The sequence below is a fragment of the Dermacentor silvarum genome, chromosome 1 (assembly GCF_013339745.2).
Source record: "Dermacentor silvarum isolate Dsil-2018 chromosome 1, BIME_Dsil_1.4, whole genome shotgun sequence".
Taxonomy (NCBI): domain Eukaryota; kingdom Metazoa; phylum Arthropoda; class Arachnida; order Ixodida; family Ixodidae; genus Dermacentor; species Dermacentor silvarum.
Genome location: NC_051154.1, coordinates 299610585 through 299628318, shown reverse-complemented (window position 1 = coordinate 299628318; position 17734 = coordinate 299610585). Strand labels below are relative to the sequence as shown.

The following is a 17734-nucleotide window of genomic DNA, read 5'->3' as shown; positions in this document are numbered from 1 at the left end:
ATTTCTAGGCGAGAGAAAAAAAAGGTATAGTTAAAGTATTACGGTTGATTAGCCATTCGCTCGAACTTTCACTCGGTGCCTAACGAGGCCTGCTGTAAACCTCTAAGGTGGGCGAAGTGATAAACAGAGCTGTGTACCAAAGAGAATCTTGCACATGATAAAAAATCATGTAGAATTCTGTGGAACCGCATACAATGACAAATAAGTAGAGTGGGCAAAGTGAAGAGACATGGACGCGCGCAGGAAGCCATGGCGCATGACCAAAACACGCAGGAAAACGTAAATGGCGTTCCAGCTTCCCTTCCAAGGTGGAACGTCGAAATGCGCCATCCTTGGAGTGACTGAGTCGCTGACCTGACCTCGTTTGCCCGCCATGAAGACATTAACCCTGAGCCGTTGCTTATAGATGCGAAGCATCTTATGCTCGGGGCTATGTCACTCCCTCCCTCCGCCGTGCGGCGTCCACTTCCGGTTCCGCTTCAGGTTCAGGAAACCAGCTTCCGGCTTCCGGAGAACGCTTCCGGCGTTTTGCCCGAATTATCCCCAGGTTCTTCGCCCACTCATCATCATTCACTTCGCCCTCTCATTCTCCTCCCGCAACGCCGCGATGAGTGACACGGCCAGCGCCAGCGTCAACGCCATTGTCAGCGCCGCGGACAGCGCCGCGGAGAAGAGGGCTCGAGCCGCGGCCACGAAACGGCAGCGGAGACAGGCCGATCTGAAAACTAATGGTAACTTGAGTCGACCCCATGGCTGCTTCGCATACTACTCAGGGTTCCCCTACGGGAAGATGGTGTAATTTTTTCGACATGCTCTTTCGCAGCCTAAAACCACTGCCATCTAAAGAAACGCAATGTGGACACTTTAAACCGACTAGCCACTGTTCTGACTCGACGCTTGCTCATTGCCAAAACGACAGGCCATATGTCAGACGTGCCATATAGCTAGCTTGTACTATAAATATGTCGTTGCCGGGTACCTTATAGGCACCTAAGCACCCAATGGAAGATGCTTGGCGCATAAAAGAAAAAGATGGAAAGCTTGAAGGCTTGATAACGATGCGCTGATAGTTTTCATCTACTTTCTTAGCGTATCATCACCCATTGGTGGTTCATCATCATTGTTTTATGTGCATCAGCTTAAGCGCACTGCATCTCATAGCAACACACTGCTATTTGCTCCACCTGGGCTTTTCTAAGGGACGACGTGGTGTCCAAAGCTGCGGTTACAAGAGGCCTGAAAGCTCGGAGCTTTAATGTTCCGGCGATGGAAGAGATTCAAGCGCACACAATTGAAACTTAAATTATGGGGTTTTACGTGCCAAAACCACTACCTCATTATGAGACACGCCGCAGTGGGAACTCCGGAATAATTTGGACTACCGGATTGCCGACGATTCGCAGCGGCAGTCGTCAACACTGACGGCGAAGCTACGCACACAGCCAGTATCAAGACCAAACAAGCCGAAACGGCCGAGTAAGTGGCTATTGCCCTTGCTAGTTATCCTGAGCGACTGGCGCACAGATGCCCGAAATTACGCCAAGGGAAGAATTTCGCTGGAAGCTTTCCGGATTCTCCAAAGCACAACTCAAGCTTGGGAAGCCCCGATCAGCGTGATCTAGTTCCCCGCCCACATGGGCGCAGTCTCTCTTAAAGTTAGCAACCTTAACGAGACGGCACACTCCGCTGCACGCGACATAATTGACCGTTACGGAACAGCCCTCGCGGTTGACGCAGACAAGGACAGGCTAACGAGCTACAATGAAATAACTAAGGCTTTCTATGTGGCGCGACGAAGTTTCACTCCGCCTAACAAAAAGTTATGCAGAGTCCAAGCTACCACCTGGCGGCAGCTACAGACTGGCACTTAACCAAACCCGTTAGCGTATCATAGATTCTACCTTAGATCTATCACGACAGCACCTGCAAGGTCTGCGTAATGGAACCTGCTACACTAAAGCACATGCCCTGGGAATGTGAGGCAAAGACTGGGGGCATTAATCCCGATGTTCTCTTGGCGAGGTGGGCCGATACCCTGCACAGCTCCATGCAAGCTCGCCGACCAAATCTGGGCCGTCCAGAAGGCCTGGACGTCCCGACGTGGGAGACCTGAGCCCGGGTCATCGATTTGCAGGACACTCAATAAAAGTTTTTACCAACCAACCAACCTGGGGTTCTTTAACGAGCACATAAATCTAAATACAAGGGTGTTTTCTGCATTTCACCCCCATCCAAATGCGGTCGCCGTGGCCGGGATAACGCACATAAGTATAAAAGTGTGAACGCGATAGGTGTCGTTGGTCACTTTTCGGATGCTCCTCTTTGTATGTATACAGCATGCTTTGAGCCGACAAGTGCGACGTCACAGTTTCGAAATTCCAGAGCCTGGGTGTGCTCTCGATGAGCCGTTATTTTCCAGACGCGCAAGTGGCTTCGGCCCTGCCTGAGTTGCATCAACAAATTTCGAGCGTCGCGGCTTTCAGCAAATTGATAACTGAGGCAGACGTAGTTAGTTCTTCTCTACTAACTTTAAACAAATAAATAAATAAATAAATAAATAAATACAGATCCTCGTTTCGCTCGAAATGCGTTTGAATTGGTAATGATACGTTTTACGTCATCCCCATCGTTTCAACGCACGCACGATGGCGACGTAGCATGAACGCCTTTATGTAAGAATGCTTCTTGTCACAACAAAACAAACACGTCACTGCTCGCTGTTCTACATAATTCCAAAGTAAACGAAAAAAAATATTACCCGAGCAACATCGCAACCAATAACAAACCATTACAAAGAGTATGCATGAGTTAAACGCAACAGTGGTCACCATTACAATAAGCATTTTTGGTTGGAATATTGCTTTTACTTTGTATCACGTGCACCTGTCAGATACAGCTTTCACTCACTGGTGTGGATGAGCGAACTAGCAAGCACGCACTCACGCACGCACGCACGCACGCACGCAACGTTTCAACACAATAGTGGCATAGCATGACCACCATGTACCTAGCATACCATCCATAATTAGCGCGATAGTACGGTTAGCGGAAGTCGGAACCCGGAAGTCTTAGTTGCTCATTCATTAAAGTACTTCCAACACCGTGAGGCGGTACGGAGTTACAGAAGGAAGTGGGATAGTTTTTAGTACAAAGTACGCCATATATTGGACACAATTCTGCTAGAGGTGTTCAACAGCAGACTTCAAAACGCTGTCACAAACACAGAAGATGGAGTCAGGCAAGTGATTCCAGTGCACGCTAGTTCTTCTTTCTGGGGTTTCACGTGCCAAAACCAGTTCTGATTATGAGGCACGCCGTATAGTGGAGGGCTCCGGATTAATTTTTACCACCTGGCGTTCTTTAATGCGCACTACAACGCATGCACACGGGCGCTTTTGCATTTCGCCTCCATCGAAATGCGGATGTTATAATGATTCAGTTGGGCGCGCCGACATTCATGTGGTGGTATGCACGCGAAGTTACAAAATGAGGTTAAAAAAGTAAAACTCGTTTAGACTATCGTTAAGAATCAATTTTCGGGAAAATTAAAAGACGAGAAGCACGCTGCCGTATGCAGCGATAAACAAGTATAATGTGTTCTTTTATTTTGGAAACGCTAGCCTAGCGAGAGTAATTTTTTGAGAGAATAAAAAAAACAGAAAAACAAGACAGGTAGGCGAGCCTAATGTTTGACTTGGGTGCCTCTTAGTGGCACTCGCACCTCGGCGTTGGTGTTCTGTGCTTTGGTGTGCGGTAATCAGTGATTTATAATTAATTATAATTATCTCAGACACTTCACTAACTCAACTTGCAACTAAACCTATGCTCTGATATATCTATAATGAAGCCCCGTGAATTTTGGGCTGTATTTCTTGAACATTTTTTTTCAGATTTAATTTGAATTTCGCCCCTTGTCTCAGTAAATAATTCTAATTATTCCAGGCACTTCAATAACTCAGCTTGTTACGAAACTTATGCTCTGATATATCTATAATGAAACCCATAAATTTTGCCCTGTACTATTATTTCTGATTAATTTTGAATTTCGCCTGAGCTAATTAATTCTAATTATTCCAGATACTACATTACCTGAACTTGTAACTAAATTTATGCTCTGATATCATATCTATAATGAAGACCATGAATTTTGTACTGTGCTATTTTTTTAAATTTTTTTCTGATTTATTTTGAATTTCGTGCCGGTCGTCTCAGGAGGTGAACCGGAAGGAAGTGCTGCGCAAGAGACAAAAATGTCACTCGATGCTCGTGCCACTTATAAACCGACTTGAACGGTTATGAACGAAGTTGGGGGTGGTAATCAGCAAGTAAGTGTGGGAGTCCTATATAGACATGACATGACAAGAACTTTATTTCAGTCCTGAGGAACTGAGATCTAGGCGAGCCGAAGGCTCTCCCAGATTAAGTCGGTGGCTCCGCCCACGATGGGACCGGGAGACCAAGTCCCGTCGCGATGTCGTGGGCCCTCTGGACAGCCTGGAGTTGAATTTGAAGATTGCTGCTCTTGAGGGATTTCTCCCATTGCTCTTTCGTGATGGGTGGAGAGGCGTTAAGGTCTGGGCACAACCAGAGCATGTGATCAAAAGAACATGAGTCATGACCACATTTGGAGCACGACTGTGAGTGGTCAGAGTCTATCCTGCTAAGGGACCGGGGAGTGGGATACAAACGGGTTTGCAGAAGTATGAGTGTGCTAGTTGAAGTTTGTTCAATTTGGGGCGGGGGGGGGGGGTGGAAATGTCCTCCCGCCGGACGATAATGGGAAACTATTTCGTGGAAAGTACATAATGGATCTTTGTGGATGTTGACCTCGTTCCGAGCCTGGCTACCCCTGACATCGCGGTACGTGATATCGCGCGCTATCCGGTGGGCCTGCTCGTTAGGATTACATACGAGCGGGTTAACTGAGGCATCTATATGGGCTGGGAACCGCGAGATGTGGTATCCTCCTTCGCTCCTCTCCCTAGTTCTTTGAAGTGCTTTGTTCACAATATTGTTCGCCTGTTCAGACACGAGTGCGGCCGAGAAGGATCTAACTGCTGTGCGTGTGTTCGAGAAGATGATAGGGGAACTTTTCCGCTGTGAAAAGCCAGAGCGATCGCTGCTTCCTCTGCCACATGTGCAAACTTAGTATAGACAGAAGCTGCATTAAGCAGGCTGCCCTCCACGTCTACAACCGAGACAGCGAACTTATCCCCACTGTCATATCTGGCAGCATTGACAAAGAGGGCCCCTAGTTTGTGCTGATTGATCTTTTTAAGGATCGACTTGGCTGTCGCGAATCTTCTACCCTCGTTATGCACTGGGTGGATGTTTCGTGGGACGGGGTCAACCATGATGCAAGTTCTGGCTTGCTGGGTCAGACTAATTTCGGTCCCCGGCTCATGTCTGGGCTGGATACCCGCTTCTTCTAAAATCTTGATCCCTGGCTTAGAGGACGACAGTCTCGTTATTTGAGCCACTGTGTGATCTTCTATTAGCTCATCGATAGTGTTGTGGAGTCCTAGCTCCAGCAGCTTTTCGGTGCTCGTAGACTGCGGAAGGCCGAGCACGCGCTTGATGCCAGTTCTCATTAGAGAGTCGAGCTTGGCCTTTTCCGCCTTACCCCAATTAAGGTACGGTGCGATGTAGGTAACATGACTTAAGACGAATGCCTGGTAAGCTGTGAGCAGATTGTCCTCTTTGAGACCGCCTCTCCGATTTGAGATGCGGGCTAAAAGTCTTAGGACATTACTAGCCTGTCCAGTGAGCCTGTTGAGGGCCGTCGAGTTACAGCCCTTAGCATCAATGTGGAGACCTAGAATCTTGATCGAGTCCATCCTGGGTATGGGATATCCATTCTTAGCTCGAATTTCTATCGGAACAGTTTTCAGAGGCCCAAGGTTTCTGACCCCTTGTCTGGACTGTCGGTATAACAGTAGTTGTAATTTAGCGAGGGAGAGTTCAAGGCCCCTGCCGGAAAGAAAATTTTCCGTTGCCTCCAACGCGCTTTGTAACGAGGGTTCGAGCATGGCAAGCGAGCCGCCCGGCGCCCAGATCGTGATGTCGTCCGCATATATGGCGTGACCCACGTTCGGGATTGCAGCGAGGCAAGTGGAGAGCTTGTGCATGGCTATATTAAATAAGAGTGGGGACAGGACTTAGATAGCTGACGCATATTCTACTTTTGAACAGACTGAGGTCTAATATAAAACTAGTTTTAAGGACACTGGCTTGCGAAAAAAAAAGTCACAGCATATCCACGGGGTGAATGATGATGAGTGGGCGAAGCTCCGGAGGGAATCATCAGATCTCCCGCTTAAGGGGACGCTAGCACAAACGCGTTAGAAACGTGCAGTACTCTCTAGTAAGGGGGAGCGGCCACAGCGTCTTACGCAGCCATTTACACATGCCGGAACGTGCACCGCATTTGCCGACGCCATCACATGACTGCTGAGAGAGTATACCCCCCGTATTCATAAACGCTCCTCGACTTGAACTTGACTTGCCACCGCCTTGGGCAGCGCGTTCGAAACGCGTTGAAGGTAAGGCGGAGAGGCCACAGCGTCTTACACCAGCTTCTTACACGGGCCGTAACGCGCTAGCACAAACGCGTTACAAACGCGCTAGAAACGCGGCCTTTCGTTAATGTTGGGTATTTATTGCCATCGTGGTGCGTGTGTCTATGTGCGCTTCGTGGCGTAGTGGGCTAACGCCGCGCGCAAGAAGCGAGGGGTCCCTGGTTCGATTCCGCGCTACGGACACAACTTCGGATTTTTTTTCTCATTTTTCTCAGACTGGTTACACACTACTACTACTACGACGGGGACGGAACGGGTGCCGCTATAAGGAGCTTCGCTCCTAAAAGTTGCAACTAAGAAATACAAGCAGGCGATTGGCCTTCTTAATCGCGTAATCAAGATGCATATTTCAGCAAAGGTCGTAGTAGTATGCACAACCAATAATAGTCTAACGCGTTTATAACGAAGTGCATGGGCCCTCGAAAATTCTTTTTATAGGGATCACTTTTGTAGCGTTAGCTACACTGGCCTAGCCAAGCCCGTTTCGCGCGGCACATCAAGAGCCGTGCTGCGCATGCGCAAGGATCAGTGATGTCACACGGCTTGCGCATCGGAGCCAACGGAGCCGGCACCTCTCGCGCACTCCGCCGCCGCCGGTCTGCGCATTCCAGAGGAGTGACGTCGTAGCCGTGGTAGACGCACTGGCGCCGGCGCGCGCTCGCTGGGCAGTCGCCGTCTGACACTGCGCTGGAGCCGCTGCGCTTCTGACTGGCGTTTGCCAGTGTGGTATAGCCATAGAGAAGGAGAGCGCAAATGCTGCTCAACAGCGCAGAAGAACGGAGAAGCTTGACTCATCGGATCCCGAAGTAGTTGCCTGGCAATTAGCGGTTGAGCGTACGAGGAATGAACAGAAGAAGGCTATATACATGTGCCACATAATACGTATACCTCGTGTGTGTCATTGAAGAAGCAGTAAGCATGACAATCAAGCTAATCCTTGACAATCTAGACAACCAGGAAAGCTAAGAATAATCAGCTGAACCTTTGCTAACGCTACGTATATCCTGGCATAGCCGAGCTAAGCCACTGCAACTTTTTTTTGTAAAGATTGCGCACCGAACCGCCCGAAGTAAACCAGGCTAAGCATGTTCACCACTAGAAAACCTTTATTATTGCGATAGCAATTACATGGACACACCAGGCGCATTTGGCCGTCCTCGTCGCCGTCGTCGTGAGGTTCCGTATAAAGTCCACGGCCGATAAATTTGTCGCCGCGCGCCGTATCCTCTGCGTGCAATTATAAGCGTGCGAGGGTGAGCCGGCGATCGCGGCTCAATCTCGCGCACGTGAGGGGGGGGGGGGAAGCGGGAAGGAAGCACCCCATATTCCAGTCGCGAGCAACGCTCCGGACGGAGGGAAGGGAGGGGGAGGGGGGCCGGGCACGTTTTACTCCGCGCCCCCAGAGCGACAGGGCGCCGTGCCGCATGGCTCCGCGAGGGTCTGGGGGGAGGGTAGGGATGGGGGAGGCCTCGTTCTGCGCCGCCCGCACCCACCCGAGCGGCTGTATCTTGAAAGCCATCTGCGGCGGGGGCACAGTCCTCCCTGCAGTGTGTTTTGCGGCTTAGTTCGCGTTGATGTGTGCGGCAGGACGAAGGTCAACTCGCTCGCTGCTGCTGCCGCGTAACAGCGTTTTGACAGCGCGTTTCCGCGGTCATCGAGTAAGTTGCGTTCATGTTTGCTTGTGCGCGCGTGACGCTATGCTTGTTTATTTAGTGAATATGCCTGCGTTTACAAGTTCATACGACCGATAAAACTACTAGCCTTGCTTCGTATAGCTATCCACTAGTTTGCTATCGCAATCGATGCATCGCCTTTCGGGCGAAACTGCGACCTTTTTTGTATCTGTCGTTGACATGACGATTTGAAAACAATAATCGCCTGGTAGCTATACTATGGCTTCTACAGTGACAGCAATACCGCGAATGAGGCTTGAAAGTACGAATGACAGCAGTCGCTGTAAAGTACCAAACGGTCATCAACTGGCCATGATTGAACGGCACTGAATGAGGGCGAATGCACAGCCGGAGCTGCTGTACAACTACATTCAAAGTGGGCAGGAAATGCGGAAGTGTCGCTGGCCAACACGACCTCGCCCACTGTCTGCGGTGCACTGGCGCCAGATGTCGTGTTGATCACTGGAGTGCGTCAGCAAACACTTCAACACGCGAGCAACGCTCGCCGTTCGGGAAAAGGCGCGCGTGTTCACGCAGCCGAGCGCCCGGCGCCGCCGGCGTGTCAACGAGGGACGATGTCCTTGCGCCGCTGCGGCAGAGCCCCGTCCGCCGAGACAAAACGAGCCTTCTAGATTTTTTTATTTTTCTTATTTTTTTTTATTTAGCGCGCCTCGACAGTTCTAGCTACCACCGACGCATAACCCTTGCAGGGAAACGCGGACATCTATATCATCCGCCGTGGTTGATTTGTGGCTATGGTGTTGGGTTGCTAAGCACGAGGTCGCGGAATTGAATCCCGGACACTGTGGCCGCATTTTGATTGGGGCGAAACGCGAAAACACTCCTGTACTTAGATTTAGGTGCACGTTAAGAAGCCCAGGTGGTCCAAATTGTTCCGGAGTCCCCCACTACGGCGTGCCTCATAATCAGGTCGTCGTTACTGCCCGTAGAACTCCATAATTTTTTTTTCATCATCTATATAATTCCTATGGTGAACGCGATAAAACCAGCTAAGGGCAGTCTGAGTGTGTGTACGCTTTACTTTGTTGTTGTCGTTTTTGGTTGCTATCGCCTCTTGCTTCGATTTCTTGACAGGGGAAGGGCAGGGGAAAAAAAGAGGGGGGGGGGTTACGTGCCAAAACCAACATCTGTTAATGAGGCACGCCATAGTGGGGGACTCCGGAATAATTTGGACCACCTGGAGTACTTTAACAGTGCACCTAAATCTAAGTACACGGGTGTTTTGGCATTTCGCCCCCATCGAAATGTGGCCGCCATCGCAGGGATTTCATCTGGCAACCTCGTGCTTAGCAGCCCAACACCACAGCCACTAAGCAACCACGGCGGGTAAGGACAATGAAAGGAAGGATTGAGAGGGTCGCTTTTTTAATTTTGTAATGTGATTTCCGTGGCAGAATAAAGGCGAAAGTTCCTGTGGGCCGAATAACGTCGCGGGTAGCTCAGTATAATCGTATATGACTGAATGTGTGCACATGACAAACGTACATCTGTACGCTATAACGACGCCATAAGAGCCGCTCGATTGGGTCTTTCGGAATTCTCCGAGTCAACAGCCGAAGGACAGGAGCGCAGATAAATGGCCTTCGCTATGGTGTTTTACAATGCCGAAAGGGTGAAAAAAAACAAAAACAAAAGACAGAATTAAGAGCTGTTGGGTGGAAGAGGAGGAGTGCGGACGGTGACTCCGACTGGGGCTCTTTAACTACACGCCCCTCCACTTCTCTCGATACAATCCTTCGTCCACAACATGTTTGCTCAACCTAGAACTCGAGAGGGTTCCCTGTACGCTGAAGCAGAAGGCGGTCAGCTTGTTTCCCAAGGGCCTTTACTCGGCTGTTTACGCGCGTTGGCATCTGTGCGCACTCTTTCCCATTCGCCTTTCAATCTGCATCTTGAGCGGGGCCACTTGTTACGTACGGACAATGGAAATTGAAACTCCGATGGCATTTCTCTGCGAGCTTGGGGAGTCATATCTAGAAACTGGCACCACAAAGGTATGACCTCAACTAGTGACAGACTATAGACCTATATACCTATAGACTTAGTCTATAGGTATGGCCTCAAGTAGTGACAGACATCAATTCCCCTGCAATTGCAATAAGCATGAGCGCTTAAGTTGTTAATTTAAAAGATATATGTGTCATTAAAATTTGTTGCCTAATAATCTCACTGTTGATTTTCGCAGATGTTCAGTTGTTTAACGAGGAATATTAGTAGCCGGTAAACCACCCACACACACACACACACGTACATAGAAGAAAGGAAACCAAGGGCCAGTTTTTTATTAGTCATATCATGAGAATACAAAGACACCAAGGACAGCATAGGGGAAGTTACTTGTACTTAATAATTGAATTAAAGAAATTATAAATTTATGAAATTAAAATGGATGAAAAAACAACTGGCCGCAGGTAGGACACGAACCCACGTCTTCGCATACGCCTGTGATGCTCAAGGTGACAAGGCGAACAAGGTGACAAGGCGGTTTAGTCCTGGCTCAAAACCGTTCAGTCGGATCCTCTACTTTCTCGTCTTCTCCGTGTGCTTTCTCCCCAAAACACTAGGTGGCATAAGCCCCCCCTTCTGAAAGCATCGCCTCTATGCCTCACCGGCACAAGAGCTACTGTGTGAAGTACGGCTTAAGCCGTACGACATGCACAATTTCGGGCCGAAGCTGTCGACGCGAAGACAAGGCGCCATCCGGAAATACCTCGTACGTAACGTCACTGACACGTTTCAGAACCTTGCACGGTCCGAAATAGCGGCTTAAAAGTTTTTTCAGACAAGCGGGGACGTCGAATAGGGGTCCACACCCAGACTTCGGTCGCCGGAGCGGTAGGCAACGTCTCGACGGCGGAGGTTGTAACGTCGTGCATCGGCACCTTGTTGGTAACTGATGTTTACGCGAGCCAGTTGGCGGGCTTCTTCGGCGTACTGAGTGTAGTGCTCGGCGTCTGGAGCAATGTCATCGGTTGTGTCGCACGGAATCATAGCGTCGAGCATGGTTTGCACGTTCCGTCCGTAAACAAGACGGAAAGGTGAAAATCGCGTCGTTTCCTCTATTGCCGTATCATAGGCAAACGTGATGTACGGAAGAATCTCGTCCCAATGTTTTATGCTGCACGTCCACATACATTGACAGCATGTCTGCAATGGTTTTGTTTAACCTCTCCGTCAGACCATTCGTTTGTGGATGGTAGGTTGTTGTTTTCCGATGACTCGTGCAGCTCAGTCTGAAAATGTCCTCCATCATGCGTGTTGTAAAGGATGTGCCCCTGTCCGTGATCACACACGACAAGGCGCCATGCTGCAGGACGATGTGGTGTACGAAAAACTTTGCGACTTCTGAAGCCGTGCTGCGGGACAGTGCTTTTGTCTCGGCGTAACGAGTTACGTAATCCGTTGCAACAATAATCCATTTGTTTCCAGCGGAGGACAAAGGGAAACCTAGAAGGTCCATTCCCACGAGTTCGAACGGGGTCCTAGGTGGTGAAATTGGTTGGAGTAGGCCCGCAAGTCTCACAGGTGGTGTCTTGCGGCGCTGACATTCGCGGCAGCCTTTCCCATAGCGGTGTACGCTAGACGAAAGTCGTGGCCAGTAGTACTGCTTGCGCACCCGCGCGAGAGTCCGCGAATAGCCCAAGTGTCCTGACGTGGGTTCGTCGTGGCATGCAAAGAGGATGTCGTCACGCATGTCAGTAGGCACAACAAGGAGAAAGGCTTTGTCACTGCCACGGGCATTTTTCTTATACGGGATACCCCTTTTGAGAGAGAAGGTGGATAACTCGCGAGCACGGTGTAAGAATAAGGAGAGGTGCTGACACTCTCCCCCCAACGCGCGCGAAAGCGCCGCTCGCTCGCGTCCAGATTATGTTCGGCTTGGTTGCAGCTGGTTCGGCGCCGTCGTAGAGGGCGCTGCGGTATGAGGTCCCAGCCTCGGCGGCAAGGCGCGTGCTGCCGCTGCTTCGTCTTCCTGCTTGCATGTGCGGTTGCGCTGTTTTGAAGGCACGATTTTTGTTCGCGTTCGTTTCATGAGCTTGTGCTTGGGTATTTGTCGCCACGGGCCCTCGACGAAGGTGGAAGCGGCCTTCTGAGGGGCGTTTGAAATGGCTAGAAAGTGCTTCGTTCCGAACTGCAATTCTGGATACCTGACTTGTGCGGAGCGTGTGCATTTATTCAAAGCGCCGTCCGACAGCGGTCGTCTAGAGCAGTGGCGCCGTGCAAATCTGAGAGCAGACCGAACTCTAACGCCTACCGACCATGTCTGCACCAGCCAGTTTTTCAGAGGATACGATATCGATGGCATATTACGCGGAGCGCTCGATAAAAGGATTCCCACCTTATTTCCAAACTGTCCAAAGAACCTCACACGGTCAAATAAACCTCGAAAGCCGCTGCGGAAGAGAGAACCTCCTGTGTGCCACAGTAGTTAGTGCAAGTTTTGCAGCATGTACAAGATATATACTGGGTGGTTTACTATCATGCACCAAGATTTGAAAATATGTAAATGTCACGTAGCTGGACAGAACCAAGGTAATGTCTGCCGTCGCTTGGAGAAACTCAGATTTTATTATTATGCTTAATTACATAATTATTTTCATAATTGAATAATCAACTTTTTTAATGCTATAATTGGATAAAAAGTGTGAGCGAGAGAATTGTACAGCAGCATGGAAAACTCCTACTATAATTTTTTGTTGCTCAATACGTGATACATAAAAGGGATTTCCGAGCGTGAACGAAACCCGCGAATACAGCAATATTGCCGCGCGACTGGCCGCTCGAGGCACTTTGCGTGTATTCGTGAGCTTCTTTCATGCTCGGAAAAACACTTCTACGTAGCGCGTATTGAGCAATAGAAAGCTGTATCGCGAGTCTTCATGTTTCTCTACAATTTTCTCATTGACACTTTTAATCTAGCTATAATAATTGAGAAGTTGATCAATAAATAAGACTAATTATCTAATTAGGCGGAGAGGAGGAGGAGGAATGAACGTTTATTGCTAGAAACAGCGAGAAAGTGTTCTTTCTTCGCCCTAGGTGGGCGGCTCTCTCAGTCCAGAAAGCCGTTGGCTAATGCCGCAGCCCGGGCCCGGTCCACCAGACTTCGCTGATCCTCCAGGCTCTGTGCCGTTAGCATTGCCTCCCACGTTTCTTCGGTGGCTTATATCGTTTCTGAGGCATCGTCTTGACTGTTTTTCTGGCGGTGTGGGCACACCAACACCATGTGTTGTAGGGTGTCTGGTACATCACAATATCGGCATAGGTATGAAAATTTAGTGGGATGCATCCGGTGCATGATAATTCCATGGACATATGTATTCGTTTGTAGTCTGCGTAGGGCTGGTGGCTTCTTCCTTGCTTAATTTTGGATGTGGTAAAGGATATTCTCTTCTTTCGAGTCGGTAATGTTGCAGTATTACGGCGTAATTGATGGGAATGTCCTCCACCCTCGTCGATTTCCGGATTCCGTGCGGCAGGAAATCCCGACTGGTATGCTCTCAGGAGACAGCATGTGCTGCTTCGTTTATTGCCAGGTGTTCGTGTCCTGGGGTCCATACGACGTAGGTTTCGGGTAGTTCTTGGCGTCTTGATAGCTCTTTTAGAATTTTCACGGCTGCGGCAGAGATTCGGCCTTCTTGTAAGTTTCTACATGCCGTTTGCGGTTCGCTCAAGATGATTGCGGTGTCCTTGCATGTGGCGATGCCGAGGATGATGGCCACTTCCTCCGCCGTTTCTGGATTTCTGGCCGGTATGGTGGCAGCGACTAGCTCATTCCCTTTGTTGTTAGTAACGGTAATTGCGTAGGCTCTTCTACCTGGGTATTTTGCCGCATCTGTATATCTCGTGTTGGGGTTCCTTGAGTATTTCTTGCTTAGCACTCGAACTCTTGCTTGTCTTCTGTCTTTGTGGTGTGTTGCATGCATGTTTCGAGGTATTGGAGCGACTGAGATAGAGTCACGGAGAAGTGGCGGCAATCGGGCTTTCGCGTCTGAGTCTGCTATAAAGTTTTCGCTGTATGCGAGTTTCCGAAGTACTGCTCTTCCTGTTTGAGTCAGCTAAAGGCGTTCCAGCTGGCTGGCCCTGTGTGCTTCACTCATTTCTTCCCAGGTGTTATGGAGGCCAAGTTTGAGTAGTGTCGTGGTTGAGGTCGTACTGGGAAGTCCTCGTGCGCTCTTGATTGCCTTTCTGATGAGGATGTTGAGTTTTTCAATTTCAGCCTTCTTGAGGAGTAGATACGGGGTGCCATATGTTATCCGGCTTATAAGGAGTGCTTGGATAATTTGGACGGTTTCTTGCTCTTTAAGTCCTCTTCTTTGAGTGGTTATACGCCTAATGAGATGAGTTACTTGTGTTAGGGTCTTCTGAAGCTTCGGAAGGGTAGCTGCGCCAGAACCATCTTTATGTAGTGTGAGGCCAAGGACGCGGAGAGAGTCAACTTGAGGTATATCGACTCCATTGAGTGTGACGTTGGGATCTGGGTCGACGTAGGCTGGTGGTCTTCCCCGGGTCCTTGCCTTGAGTATAAGTAGCTCTGATTTTTTGGGGGCGCACTGGAGACCGCATCTTGATAGGTATTGTTCTATCAGATCGATCGCCTCTTGGAGGGTAGTTTGCTGTCGGCTGGTTGTCGACGCTTTTGTCCATAACGTTATATCGTCGGCGTATATTGTATGGCTTAAACCTTCGATGTCATCGAGTTGTTGCGGGAGCTTAATCATAGCGAGGTTGAATACCAAAGGTGAAATGACTGACCCTTGTGGAGTGCCTTTGTTGGGCATTTCGAATTTGTCGCTGCGGATGTTGCCGATGCCCACCGTAGCCGTGCGATCCTTGAGAAAGTCCTGTACGTATTGGTAGGTCCGGATTCCGCAGTTTGTGTCTTGGAGATTTTGGAGGATTGCATCATGCTTCACATTATCGAAGGCTCCTTTTACATCTATTGCTAAAATAGAGAACTTTTTGTGGCGTTCTAGGTAGTACAAGAGGTCTTCCTTGAGCTGTAAGAGTATATCTTGGGCTGAGAGGAGCTGTCGGAAGTCAAACATTGTGTCAGGCATGAGTCCTGAGTCTTCGAGGTATGTGGTGAGGCGATCGTGAATTATGTGTTCGAGAAGTTTTCCAGCGCAAGAAGTCAGGAAGATGGGCCGTAGGTTGCTGATTTGTAGTGGCTTGTTGGGTTTTGGAATGATAATGACTTCTGCGTGCTTCCATTCTGCCGGGAGCTTACCTTCTTTTCAGCAGTTATTCATGTAGTCGAGGAGTCCATTTAGGGCCTTGTCTGGAGGTTTCGTAGGATCCTGTTGGTCACCGTGTCATTTCCTGGCGACGTGTTACGGGTCAATTTGGCAAGAGCGGCGTGGAGTTCAGGAAGCGTAAAAGGGCTGTCGAGGGTCAGGTTTGGTTCGCCTTTGTACGGTCGGGGATCCGTGACCTTGGGGGCATTGTCTCCGACAAGTTTATGCTTGAGTTCTTCCAAAATTTGTTTCCCAGTTCCTGGATGAGACTGAATGATTTTCTTGAGGTCATGTCTTTGTTGTGTCTTGGTTTTGGTGGTAGCTAAATAGGCTCGCAGTATATGCCAGGTCTTCTTTGTGGTGAGTGTGCCTTGAAGTTGGTCGCACCGCTTATGCCAGTTGTGACTGATGAGCTTATCTCCGTATTCTTCTGCTTGCTTTGTTATGTGGGCGATCCGTTTCTGCAGTTTGCGGTTATGTTTCATCTGTTTCCACCGCCTCAGTAGGCCTCTTCTGGCATCCCAAAGATGTAGGAGATGAGAGTCTACGGCCGGTGTGTCCATTGTGAGTTGGATGACTTTAGTGTGCTTCTCCGCCGCCTTGACCACTTCGGTGAGCCACTCTTCAATATTTTTGATGTTCTCTTCTATGTCATGCTCTCTAAAGGCCTTCCAGTCCGTCAGCCTTGCCGTTCCGGTTCTGCTCGGCTTCTTATGGTGCAGGATTTCTAGCTGAGGGATGTGGTGATCGCTGCCGAGATTTTCTTTCAGTCAGGTCCATTCGGCCTTGGAGATACGAATTGTAAAGGTGAAGTTGGGATTTGTATCCCTGGATACACTGTTGCCTATTCGAGTCTTAATTTAGGATCATTCCAGAGGGTGAGGTGATTCTGTTGTGCCGAATCGTGCACTCGCGCTCCTTTCTTGGTCGTGTGCTGGTAACCCCATGCTGTGTGGGGGGCATTAAAATCCCCCATAATTACAAGTTTATGGCCTTTAGATAGCCTTCTGGCTTCCGTGATGAACTTTACAAAGTCGGATAACGGATCCCTGGGTGGACTATATAAGCATAGGACATATAGACTTTGGTGTGTCTTCTTCTCGGGTAGCACTTCCACTAGGGCGCGTTCCACGGTTGTTCCCTGGATTGTGTGATCTTGCGTGGTGAGATTTTTCTTCGTCAGGATGGCTGTTCTCCGAGATCCGGTGTGTGTATCATATCCCTGTATGCGTAGATTGGTCTGATACGTTTCTTGGATAGCGATGATATCTGATTGTTCCTGTTTGGTCAGTTCCTGGAGGTTTGTTCTTTTGGTTCGTATAGAGCGACAGTTCCATTGTCACAGCTTCATTGGAAGTTGTGGGAATATCTTCTTGGGATTACTCGCCATCTTGATCAATATCGTTGTTATCGCCCCAGGCTATGGATTCCGGTCTGGCAGCATTATGGAGGTCTTTACGTGCTTTCTTGCGAGCCGTGTCGGTGTTGTTGAGCAACTTTTCTACTGTGGCTTTCGTTACATGGTTCTGCTTGGCATAGGACATGAAGTTGCTGAGGTCTTGGAGGGTAGCATGGATAGGGGCAAGCTCAGTGGTGATGTGTTGCTGGAGCTGTTGTGTTATTTCTTTTGAAAAAGTGGTCATGGCTTCCTGTATCTGCTTCCGGACCTCCATTGTTACAATTTCCTTGATTCGTTCTTCCGTAAGGGGTGGGGGGATGTTGGGCATTCCTTGAGGTTTCGAGGCTTGATTGGCGGTGTCTTGTTCTTTGCACCTTTGTATGAGCTTGTCAATGAGGGCTTGTTGATTTTGGAGTTGTGCTCGCAGATCTCGTTCGGTTTCCGTGGGTTCTTGTGCTCGTGTGTTTCCTCCTGCAGCGTCTGCATACGTGACTCGCTTTTGTGGGTTGCGGGTACGTGATCCGGACCGTGATCTTGACCGGGTTCTTTCGTCTGCTTGACCACCTGTTGATTTGAAGTCACTTATGGATCTTCGTGGACTGTGTAGTGAGGCACTGCTTGATTCGGATAGTGCCGGAAAGTCGGAGTCGGAAGTTGAGTTCCATCTGCGTTGCTGCTCTTGGTTCTTGTTTTCCCACCCTATTGAAAATTTGCCCGATGCTGGGCATGATGGAATCCATCATCCATCATCACGGTGGATTATGGTAATGGGCATGCTGGGCAGTGGGCATGCTGGGTGATGGGTGGAATGCTGGGTGATGGGTA

The 17734-nt window shown here is 49.3% G+C and overlaps 1 protein-coding gene across 1 annotated transcript in view; it reads left to right on the top strand.

Moving 5' to 3' along the window:
* LOC125942958 (uncharacterized) overlaps positions 1-17734 on the top strand; it is a 773958-nt gene that overhangs the window by 121772 nt on the left and 634452 nt on the right. The window lies entirely within an intron of this gene.